The sequence below is a fragment of the Pseudonaja textilis genome, chromosome 4, assembly GCF_049901715.1.
Source record: "Pseudonaja textilis isolate UNSWEBS1 chromosome 4, rPseTex1.2, whole genome shotgun sequence".
Lineage (NCBI taxonomy): Eukaryota > Metazoa > Chordata > Lepidosauria > Squamata > Elapidae > Pseudonaja > Pseudonaja textilis.
In genome coordinates this window covers 60519542-60532182 of record NC_141993.1, presented here as the reverse complement: position 1 = coordinate 60532182, position 12641 = coordinate 60519542, and positions in this window count along the sequence as shown.

Genomic DNA, 12641 nt, shown 5'->3' with positions numbered 1-12641 from the left:
TAAAATTGCCTAGTGACAGAGCCAATAAGAATTTTCATAATCTGTCCCTTAGTAGGAACCTTCTCCTTAGCTAAATCCAGAATTAACTAAAGTTTTTATGTTTTTCTTTCCTTTTTCCTTTTTGCTTTTGATACAGCTTCTGCTTGGTTCCTGCAAAATTGAGGTGGAACAACTGGGAAGTTATTAAAAGCTATAGGATTAGCATTAATTAGCCAGGTCTTATCAATTTCTATTTCTGTTATAAATAAAGGATCTTTTGGCAGTTCTGAAGGAGTGAATTAGAACAATGAATGAAAAACTAAATATGGTCAATAACTTATCGCAGAATCATACTGAAAGTTGAAAAGGATCTTGTCTTGTCCAATCCCCTGCCCAGTTATATTACTAAAGACTAATTTAGTCTATTAGCTGTATTTCCAAAGAGATAAATATATCTAATATAGATTTTTAAGTGGTTTGTATTCCAAGCTTCTTTAATTTAGTTTCTGAATGTTTCGTTACCAGACTAGCTAAGATCAGCAGCAGAATTTTCTTGTCTTATTCTCCTTAGCTTATAAATGTCTTATGTGCCAGTGTGGTCAGTTGGCTGTTTGGTTGTTCATTTGGAGCTGTATTTAAATTCTGAGCCGCTGATTGGTTCTCTTGTTGATTGATTGTTCAGATGGTCTGGTTTCTTATATATTCATATGTTGGATCTAGATCAATATGGTTATTAATTAGTCCTTTGGTAAAATACCAAATAAATTCACATGTGTGGTGGATATTAGCGGTTTTTTGTTCCTTCCCAATCAAACTGGGCTGTTTATTATCAATGTATCTATTATAATTAATACAGGATTCTCCAACCTCTGTTTGAATATCTTGAACAAAGGGGATCTCACTACCTCCCTATCTGAGAACTCATAAAAGTTAGGGAATTCCTTCTCATATTTAGCCTAGACTTTCTTCCATGCAATTTTAACAGACTGGGGCTACAGAAATAAAACTATTTTTTTTGTGGTACAACAAAAGAATATTTTTGGATATTATCATATCGCATCTCAGTTACTTTTTTTGTAAGCAAAGTATACCAAAATCTTTTAACAATTCTTAAGAAGGCTTGGTTTCTAAACTTCTTACCATCATGCTAGTCTTCTTCTGTGGTCCATCTAGCACCACTGTTTTGTAACTGTATTGCCCATAAATAAGTAGGGTACTTTGAATGGAGGCTGTAGAAGAATAGAGTGGAACAATTCAGTGGTAGAATTCTTTTTTTTATTATTATCAGTTCTGTGGGTGTGGCTTAGTGGGCATGGCAGGGGAAGGATACTCTAAAATCTCCAGTCAGAGGTGGTATTTGCTGGTTCTCTGAACTACTCAAAATTTACACTACTGGTTCCCCAGAACTGGTCAGAACCTGCTGAATACCACATCTGGAACAATTCCTGACATATGGATTCTAGCTTTCTGTTTTAACAGCCCCAGGATAGCATTTCACTTTTTACAATTTCATCATACTGCTGGCTCATAGTCAACTAGGATTTCAGACAGTCAGGCAGAAACCAAACCTGGAATGTTTTAGTTGTCCTGGGCTGGGACAAAGTAGAACCTAAATAGGTAAGTTTGTGTTGAATTCTCTCCCAACTTTCTTTTCATTTGTTTCCAGCAGAACATATTCTAGCAGCTTCCTGAAAATTTCTTTTTCTTTTTTTTCAATCAAGGTTTGAGAGTGATATTTTCTACCTTTCCAGCATTCAAAGAAATTAGTGACTGACCCAAAGTTATCTTGTGAGTTCAGAGGGCATTCAAACAAGATCTCCCTGAACTTGTTCCAACATCTTAATTATATATAATGCTGGCTCATTAAAATGATATTACAATGAGAATGACAGTAATGACAGCCTTGTAATTTTTACTGATAAACACCTCAGTTTTTTAAACATTTATAAGATGATTCTGTTAAATTATTTTCAATTTGTCTAAAGAATATTAAGGATAAAAGTGACTGTGAGTTCCCATGTAGTAATGTTGGTGAGCAGATTATTCAGGAGTTATGTGAGATGTGACTAAACACCTTTTGTAGATGTGCTGATGAAATATTGAAGCAGATTCATCTTACCTCTATCAGTTGATTCATATGCTAAGTGAAGCACAGCAAAGTTACCCCCTTTTGTTCTGCTAAGCAGAATTGCAGCACTTTCTTGCTTTTTGAGATTCTTTAAAGGAATGCTGCAGTCAAATATCTGACAAAGCAAAATGCTACTTAAAAAATTGACACATTCCATCATTTACATAAAGATAAATCTCTTTGATTAATTTATAGTTTCTCTGGAAAATATACACATAGGATTATAGCTAAATTATAATTTAAAATTTAGATATTGCCAGACTTCTGCTGCAAGTATATATTTGAACTGTTTTTTGCAAAGTAATAATTAATTTTATTAACATTTTGACATGTCTGTTTTTTTAAAAAAAGTGTTATGTACATACTTTACATACTTCAGCATGTAATATTTCATTTCAATATTTCAAAAAAGACAGCATGTTTACATCACTGATCAATGCAAGTAATAGTTTAAAGTTATAATTTATCCATTTTCAAATATGCTTCTTTTTCTGATGAGACACATCAGTTGTTATTTTTGAAAAAATGTGCTGTTATTAAAAATTATAGATATCAATATTTTCATGTATCAGTGCTAATGTGGGACGCCTAGACAATTAAATCAGACTTTATTGTTAGTCCATTTCTTTTCCTTAAAATATAGATGATATATTTTAAAATACGAATTATATAATATACACAATCCAGCAAGTGGGATTGTTGTTAAAATAAAAACCAGGCTGAAATACAATGAAATATATACTTATACTGTCAACTAATGAGTGTGGTATTTTGATCTAAGCAAGAAAGCAAGGATGTTTCAGGCCCAAGACAGAGAAAGTGACAAGATGCAAGCACAGGTTGGCTCTCATCATTTCTTCTTTGACATTTTCTCCATTGAAATACTGGATTTACACAGATAAGAGCCCAGAAAAAGTATGTTTTCTTTAAGAAGTGACTGGCAGATAGAGAGAGGGTGCCTGTGCCATATCCATCCATGCCTGCCTTGGAACTACTAACACGTCTTAGAAACAAATATAATGTTTTAATTAAAATGCTTGAAATACATCATATGGATATCTTGATGAATCTTCTGATTCTTGAAATCCCTCTTTTTCCGTATGGGAAAAAGAGCCAAATTCCAAAGCAAAGAAACAGAAGGTTTAAAAGAGAAACCATGTTTATTTAAAACATGCGTCTGTACTAGAAAGGATTCAAAATCTATTTATTATTTTGGGTTTCATCATTAATATGTGCTGCAACATATTAAACACCTGCTGGTTGAGTATTTAAATTGCAAAGCTGATCTATCACAGTCTATTGATAAGCTATGGATTGTTTCCCAGTGAAAGCATTGACAAACAAAATGAATAAGGCATGAATGCGAGGAACAGTGGAAATTTATACATAATCATGCAAAGGCAACCCTGTTTAATAGAGTTTATTCCTCAGGAGTTGTACATAGAGAACTGGAGCTTGAAATAGCAATGGAAGAATAATTAACTGATTTGTGTAAGCAAATAAACTTGCCAATATTTAAAGACAAATTTTGAATATTGATTGGGTAGCATTTCTATTAGACATAACAAGATAAAAAAATATTGCTATATACACTAGCATTCCACAATCTGCTTCCATTCAGATGCATTGGATTAAGCTCTCAGAATTTCAGTGTGTTTTATGAGCAAGTTCAGATGATAGATTCCAGATTAACTGGTCTGGCATCAACCTGTCTATCTTTGTTAACTGGCATCAACCTGTCTATCTTTATTTAGCTTTCTTCTAAACTTCTTGTCAATCTTATATATATGTGTGTCATTTTTTTTTTCTTTCTGTTCAATGAAATACAATTATTAGAGACTACATTGCAAATTTACTTGGCAAGATTTTTCATAAATGGTTTGTCATTGCCTCCTTCCTAGGTCTGACTGGCACAAGGTCACTCAGCTGGCTTTGTACCTAAGGCTGGACTACAATTCATAGCCCTCCAATTTCTAATCTGATGCCTTAACCATTGAGAGATATTTGTACAAAAAACAGACTTGACAAGCAAAGAAACGATAAAAAGCTTTGATTACTCAAGATATTTGCAAATATGTGAATAGGACCCCATCTCCCAAATGAGTAGGAGAAGGAGACACCACCCTTAAAATGGTTACAACCATGGGTGGGTTTCTACCAGTTCACACCTATTTGCTAGAACCGGTTGTTAACATTCTAAGCAGTTCGGAGAATCAGTTGTTAGACGAAATTATTGGCCTAATCCTGTAAGGAAGGCAGGAAGGAAACATTCTGGTGTTGCTTACAGAAACTTCCTCTCCGTTAACCCTATTACATTATTGGCAGGACTAGACTTCCTGTCTCAGGAACTTCTCTGGAGTTTCCCCCCCACCCCTTTTGCTGGTACTTTGCTTGTGTGGACTGACCACTCAAAGTTACAATGGCACTGAAAAAAGTGACTTATGACCATTTTCCACACTTACGACTGTTGCAGCATCCCCACAGTCATGAGAGGCCTGGTGAAGAGATGCGTGCCTCGATGTGAGTGATATTGAGTTGGCCAATAACATGACCACCAAGCCACGTCTACCAACTAAACCACACCCACAGAACCGATTGTTAAAAAAAATTGAATCCCACCCCTGGTTACCTTTTATAGGATATCATATTCAAAGGATTACATAATTTTCCTGTTATGCTCACATAGAAGTTTTAGGGACTTTCCTGGGTAGGCCTGGATAATTTCCCATTCTTAACTCCTCCCAAGCCATCATCTCTGGGAAACCACCTAGTTCCTATCACCACATTATATGTTATGTTCATCTAACACAATAGATCATTAACAGGCTTCCTTCAGTGTCAGAGTGACCTAACATTAATTCTAAAGCCAAAAGTAGAAACCCACGCTACAGGCAAGAAACATGACATTTCACTTTAGAACATAACAAGTTACAAAACATAATGTTTGTTAGATACGGTTATATAATTGTCCAGTAATCATTCTAAAAGGTCACATAATGGATAAACATGGAGTCTCTACTGCTCTTTATTATCTCAGGTGTAACTTGCAATATATATGTTATAGCCACATATAACAACCATTATATACCTGTATGAGATTATAGACTTCAAAATAAGAGTCTTCGAACTTCCAACATTCTAATGAAACATAGAATAAAATGTTGTCAGGTGAACATTCTGGTTCTGATTCATGCTGCTGATCCTTGGTTGCCTTTTTCCAAGGGACTTTTTTGTCATTTTACTAATTCCACTATTGGCTGGCACTGCCACTGCCCATTTTTCAACCTGTTTTTGGGCCATTTTCAGGCTATTTTTGGTCATTTTCAGGCCATTTTTCAGGCTGTTTTCAGGTCATTTTTCGTCTCTTTTCAGTCTGTTTTTCAGGCTGAAAATGGCCCCAAAACAGATTGAAAATGGCCCAAAATGGGAGAGCCAATTTTGTGCTTTTCTCTTCTTTCTTCTCTCAGCTGATTGTCAGAGCTTTTTTAAACTACCAGTTCAGCTGAACTGGTAGCTATTTTTGCTAATGGTTCGGCTGAACCAGCCTGAACCAGTAGCATTTCACCACTGCTCCAGTTACTAATAGTGGTTTACCTAGCCCCATTTTCTACTCATCAACCTTTTTCCTAATCTTCTTATCATCTTCTCTTTTTTTCTTTAATAATTATTTCTGTTGCCACTGCCATCAGTGTATTTCACTGGCCTACCTGCCTCATAAAAATCAAATGGTGGTTAATAGCATTCCAACATTTTATTTATATACATTTTATTTATTCATCGAAACGTTGCCTAGATACTTCGAATCTTATGCGGGAGAAAACCCGAACAACCAAAGATCCACATACAAATACCCGCGAGAACCTCAGAAAACAAATATTGCACCTCTACGGGGAGGAAACCCATCATCTGACCAGGACTTATGAAAAACTTGAAGTCCAAAGAGCCTCCATTTTATGTGACCTTGCATTCCTATGCAACTGCCGAGATCAAAATTTAATTCCCACAAGCTTCCAATTGAAATTCCACACCAACACAGCAGCCACCAAACGCATCCTAAAAAGAACAGAACTGGCCCTAATTAGAAATGAACTTCACACAAAAAGGTTTCTCCTAGACCAAATCAACAAAGATTTCCTCACACTCCACCTCAGACTCAGCAACAAGATTCACCCCCTACTTTGGGACAAATCCAAACAACTCGCTGTCTGGAGAGCCGAAACACAGACCACCCTCAAGACAGACACACACACCAACAAACTCAGGAAACTACAACAACGCCAGAAACCAACTCCTCCCCCCACAGCCACACATGAAACAAACAGTGCACAACATCTCAGACAAGATCCTCACTGAAGCTGAAACCAAGGTCCTTTCAAAAGGATTCAACTTTGCTGTCGCTCCCAAACACATCCCCACAGAAACCATCATATGCGGAGTTGAAACCAGCCTGACCAGAACCAACCCTGATGATGCTAACAAAATCAGACTCGAAATCACCAACATCCTCTGCACTAGCAAACCACCCAAAAGCAACTTATCCAAAGAAGAACAAACTGCACTACTTAACCTGAAAGAAGACACCAGCATAATAATCCTACCAGCAGACAAGGGCAATGCGACAGTGGTTATGAACACATCTGACTACCAAACCAAGTTAACCAACTTACTCCAAGACCCCGCATACAAACCCCTAAAGACAGACCCCACCACCTACCTAGAAAAAACTACCAAATCCAAAATAAAAGCCTCCCCCATCAGTGAAGAAATCCAGCAACGAATCATACCCAGAGAGAAATCATCCAGATGTCCCAAGCTTTATGGTCTCCCAAGATACACAAAGAAGGAACCCCACTCAGACCAATAGTCAGCTCCATAGGCTCACCTCTACAAAACCTGGCCAAATTTCTTGCCAAACAACTACAACCCTATGCAGAATCCATCAACTCACACGTAAGAAACTCATTCCAGTTCATTGAGATCATAAAGAAGCAAAACTTACAACCTAACGACCTACTAGTAAGCTTTGATGTCATATCCCTCTTCACCCAAGTGCCAATAAAAGAAGCCTTGACAGCCATCCGAAACAAATACAAACCCCCAAGCACATCCTAGATCTGACCAATCACTGCCTATCCAATACATACTTCACCTACAATGAACAAAAATACAAACAAATAGAAGGAGCACCCATGGGATCACCCCTCTCACCTGTCATCGCAAACCTCTACATGGAACACTTTGAAACACAAGCTCTAGAAAAATACGACCACAAACCCAAACTCTGGCTCAGATACGTAGATGACACCTTCATAATCTGGCCACACGGGAAAGAAAAGCTGAACAACTTCCTCACACACCTCAACAGCCTACACCCCAAAATACAATTCACCATGGAAACAGAAGCCAACAATCAACTTCCTTTCCTAGATGTCTTGGTATACAAAAGATCCAATGGCTCCCTAGGACACACCATCTACCAGAAGAAAACACATACAAACCACTATCTACATGCACTCTCACACCACCACCCAGCACAGATCAATTCCGTAGCCAAGACACTCATCTCCAGAACAAAATGCTTAGCCGATGAACAACACCAAAAAACCGAACTACACACTCTCACCAACGTACTTACAGCCAATGGATTCCAAAGAAAGAAGATTACCCACCTAATCCAAAAAGAAACCCCAACCAAAATCCAAGACAGAGAACAAGAAAACGGCAAAGCCCTCCTCCCATATATAAAAGGCACTACAGACAAAATTAGCAAGATCCTCCAAAAACACAACATCAAAACAGCATTCTGCACAAACAGAAAAATATCCACCATCCTAAGAAACCCCAAAGACAAAATCGAATTAGAAAACCAAGGAGTATACGAAATCCCCTGCACTGCCTGCCCTACCACATACATTGGACAAACTAACAGAAGAATAAGTGTACGCATTGAAGAACATAAGAACTCAATCAAAAAAAAAAGAAGAAACGACCTCTTCCCTGGTCCAACACCTCAAAGCCACAGGACATGAAAATGATTTTAAAAATACCAGAACTATCGCCAAAACCGAACACTTCAACAGCAGAATAATCAGAGAAGCCATAGAGATAGAAAAACGCCCACACAGCATGAACAAACGAGATGACACCTCCCGCCTTCCAGCCATTTGGAAACCCGCCCTCATGAACAGATGAGTACCTAACATGAAGAAGGACACCAGACCCACACCCATGAGAGCCACACAAGATGCCACCACCACACTTCCATGTAGAAAACAGACTCACACCCACTCAGAAGATGAGACACGACCATGGACCAGAAGCTGCACTGCAGCTGCATCACTACCCGCTTCAAACCCCTCCGAGCCATACATGAAGCAAACCGACACCCACTATGAAGATGCAGCACGACCACGAACTCGAAGCCAAACAGCAAGATCACAGCTCACCAGCTCAAATCCCCAGCAACTAAGACTAACCTGAGCACAACCAAGCCCCCACCTGAACAGAACACGCCTCCAACCAATCAGAACACGGCTAACCCCCAACCAATCAGAACACAGCCAAACCCCTACCAATGAGAACACACCCCCACCCAATCAGAACACAGCCAAGCCCCCACCCAATCAAGTCCCACCCCACTGGCAGTTAAAGGAGGAAGCAGCTGCAATCTCCATTACTCTGAGAAGCACAGAGCCGGAGACAGAAGCCTGAAGATGATGAATGAGACTTCATCGAAACGTTGCCTAGATACTTCGAATCTTACGCGGGAGAAAACCCGAACAACCAAAGATCCATATATATATATCCATATATATCCATATATATATATAGCAATGTTTCAGCAGAATCTCATCTGCCATCATCAGGCTTTTGACAGACGAACACAATACAGAAGCCTGATGATGGCAAATGAGATTCTGCCAAAACGTTGCTATAACTTTAAAAGCACAACTATAATGACGTGGGAAAATACCCGAACAAAGCTGAATACCATACATATATACATACATAGATACATAGATACATACATACATATTCTGCACTTTCATTTTAAACTCAAGTACATGCATGTACATACATATACATGGATACAGATTACTTACTGTATACAATAAATAAACTGTATCCATTAATTTCCTTCAGTAGTGGCAACTGAAACTCGTCACTGCTTACTTTTGCAGATTTAACAAAAATATCATGGTTGAGAATTTATCACATCATGATTATTCTCACAATCATGCTTTTAGTACTTGAAGATCTTTTTGGCACAAATGCTTGGTGTGTGCTTGCAGTGCTCTTGTTTAAGCATACACAATAAGTTTTACCTTACTATTGGGAATTCACATCAGTGCAGTGTATAAATGTTTTCTAAAATGAGAGCAGAATGTGGTATATCTATTTGATACCAGAAGAGGGTCTTATTGCAAAATCTGAACAACTTGCTGTTTTATTCTTAGAATTCAATGAATGGTTTTTGCAATTCACTGCAGTACTTACCTATAAATTATAGATGATTTATGTAATATAATAATCCTTTCATGTTAATTCTAAGTATTACATAAATTAGCTTGTGGCAGAAGTTTTCTCAATTTTTTTTGAAAAACTGAATTTTAATAATTTGTTGACAAAGGCAAACTTTCTTAACAATTACTATCCATATTTTATGGCTATCTGACAATCTCAACAAAGAGCTTATTAATTTAATATTTCTCTAGAATTTTCAGAAAAGGTCCTATGAGTTATAAAACTTCTAGTCTTTCAAAGTAAAAGATATATATAAAACCCTCAATCCTTCCTCTCTCCCTCTCCCCCTCCCTCTCCTCTCCCTCTCTCTCTGTGTTCGTCAAGCTTGGGTCTTCTAACAGGCTTGGTAGTTTGAGAGTTCTTCACAGCTTCTTAGCTGTCATGGCACTGTATTCTTCTGGACAGAGAGCTCTGATGCTGAAATCTGTTAGAGCCACTCTCCCAGTTTAGGAGTCCTAGTCCTACTACCTTTGGTACCATACATATACAGCGACACACAAACAGACACTGTGCTTGCTCCAGACTCATGAAGTTTATTTTATTGTGTTACATTCTTCAACATGGAATTAGAAATAGATTTCTCTGGAGATTATTTCTGAAGCTTTACTGATGAGTGCAAACATACCCAAGAGAAAATAAAATTTTCAGCATGTAATAATTGCTCCAAAAGACTCATTTTTATTTCTAGACAAAGAAGTCTGAGACTGACAATTAACTGGAGAAATTTCCCCATTTTTCATAAGTTCTAAACTTTGTCTTTCTCTCAAATGCTGGAGATGCAACTTATAAAAAAACATCTTCAATATATGCTATTTTCATACAAATTGGACTCATTCACCAGAGTAAAGAAAAGTAATAGCTTAGATGATTAATAGAACAGAATATCCTTATACATATAAGAAAAATAAAAAAAAATAAAAGAAACAATAAGATGCTAGGCATGTTGGTGCACTTATGCACGTCCCCTACAGACCTCTTAGGAAAGGGGTGAGGTCAATAGTAGACAGTCTAAGGTTAAAGTTTTTGGGGTTTGGGTAAGAAACCACAGAGTCAGGTAGAGTATTCCAGACATTGACCACTCTGTTGCTGAAGTCGTATTTCCTGCAATCAAGTTTGGTGTGATTAAGCTTGAGTTTGTATCTATTGTTTGTTCTTGTGTTGTTATGGTTGAAGCTGAAGTATTCATTGAAAGATAGGACATTGATTTTATATCATTAAAATCAATGTATGATTTAGTATGATTTTATATACCATACTTAGATCAGACCGAAGACGACATAATTCAAGGTTTTCTAGATCTATAATTTCAAGTCTGGTGGCATAAGGTATTCTACAACAAATAGAGGAGTGGAGAACTCTTCTTGTGAAATATTTCTGGACTTTCTCAACTGTGTTAATATCAGATACGTAATGTGGGTTCCAGATTGATGAGCTGTATTCAAGTAATGGTCTATCAAATGTTTTGTATTCTCTAGTTAGTAGTGTGATATTACCAGAGAAAAAGCTATGTAGGATTAGGTTAACAACTCTTAATGCCTTTTTGGCTATGTAGTTACAGTGGGCTCTAGCACTTAGATCATTAGAGATGAGTACTATTCAGCTTGTATTTTATTTTCTGATTTTTTTTTTGCCAATATGTAAGACAGAGCATTTATTTGTTGAGATTTGAAGTTGCCATTTGTATGACCATTCTGATACATAGTCAATATCTTTTTGAAGGGTGGTATTGAACAGCTTTACATCATCAGCGAAAAGAACGCAGTTGCTCTTAATATGATCACAGAGGTCATTTATGTAGAATATGAAGAGAGTTGGTCCTAGAACCCTGCCTTGGGGGACACCACTATTGACAGGTACAGAATTTGATAGGACACTCCCAATTTTGACCATTTGTTGTCTGTTTGACAGGAATGCTTCTATCCAGTTATGCACTTGTCCAGAGATTCCATAAGATTTTAGTTTTAGGAGTAGTTTGTCGTGTACCACTGAATCACAGGCTTTACAGAAGTCTATGTAGATTGCGTCTATTGCTTTGCCCTGATCAAGTTGTATAGTCCATGTGTTTTTGCAGTGTAAGTGTTGCAGATTACAGGATAGTTTTTTCCTGAAACCAAATTGTTTATTGGAGAGTAGGTTGTTTGTCTCTAAGTGGAGGATAATGGATTAGTTAATAATTGATTCCATGACTTTACAGGTGATGCAGCATAAGGAGATTGGTCTGTAATTTTCAACTAGGCTGGGGTCTCCCTTTTTGAAGATGGGGATGACCGTGGCTTGTGACCATAGGTTAGGCAAGGAGCTGGTCCTGAAAGATTTTTCAAAGATTATGCTTAGAGATTTGGCTATGGCAGTGGATAGCTTTTTTCAGAAGTAGGCACATATTCTATCCAGTCCAATAGATAGAGATGGTTTTAAATTGCATAGTGCTTTTTCAACTTTGTCTTCTGTAAAATCAATATGTATTAGATCATTGTAGTTGTCTGTGGTTCAGCTAGGAAATACTGGGCATGATCCATTGCTGTTTACAAATACTGAGCCAAAGAATGTGTTAAAGATGTTGGCTTTAATGGTGTCGTCGTTGCAGTCTTTACCATTAGGTCCTATCAGGGGTGGGATGGACCTTGAGTCTTTTAATTTGTTGTTTACAAAATTGTAAAAAGCGTGGGTGGAATTGGTGCATAGAAGGTTTTCCTCTTGTTTAATGTGATAATTGGTGCATTCAGTCTTTATCTGATGGCATAAATTTTTGTATTGGCTTTTGAAGTTGGCAACGTGACCAGATTTGTTTTTCCGCCAGAGTGATCTCTTTTTGGATTGGAGTTTCCTTATTATTATGGGTAATTTGTCTTTTCTGGTTTTGGGAGTTGTTGTTGGTACATATAGTTTGATGACTCTTTTGACTTCAAGTAAAAAGATGTTGTAATGGTCTTCAACAGTATTGCATCCAGTGAATAGAGATTGCCAATCAAGGGATGAGAGATCGTTGTCTATAAGATCATAGTTGCCTTTT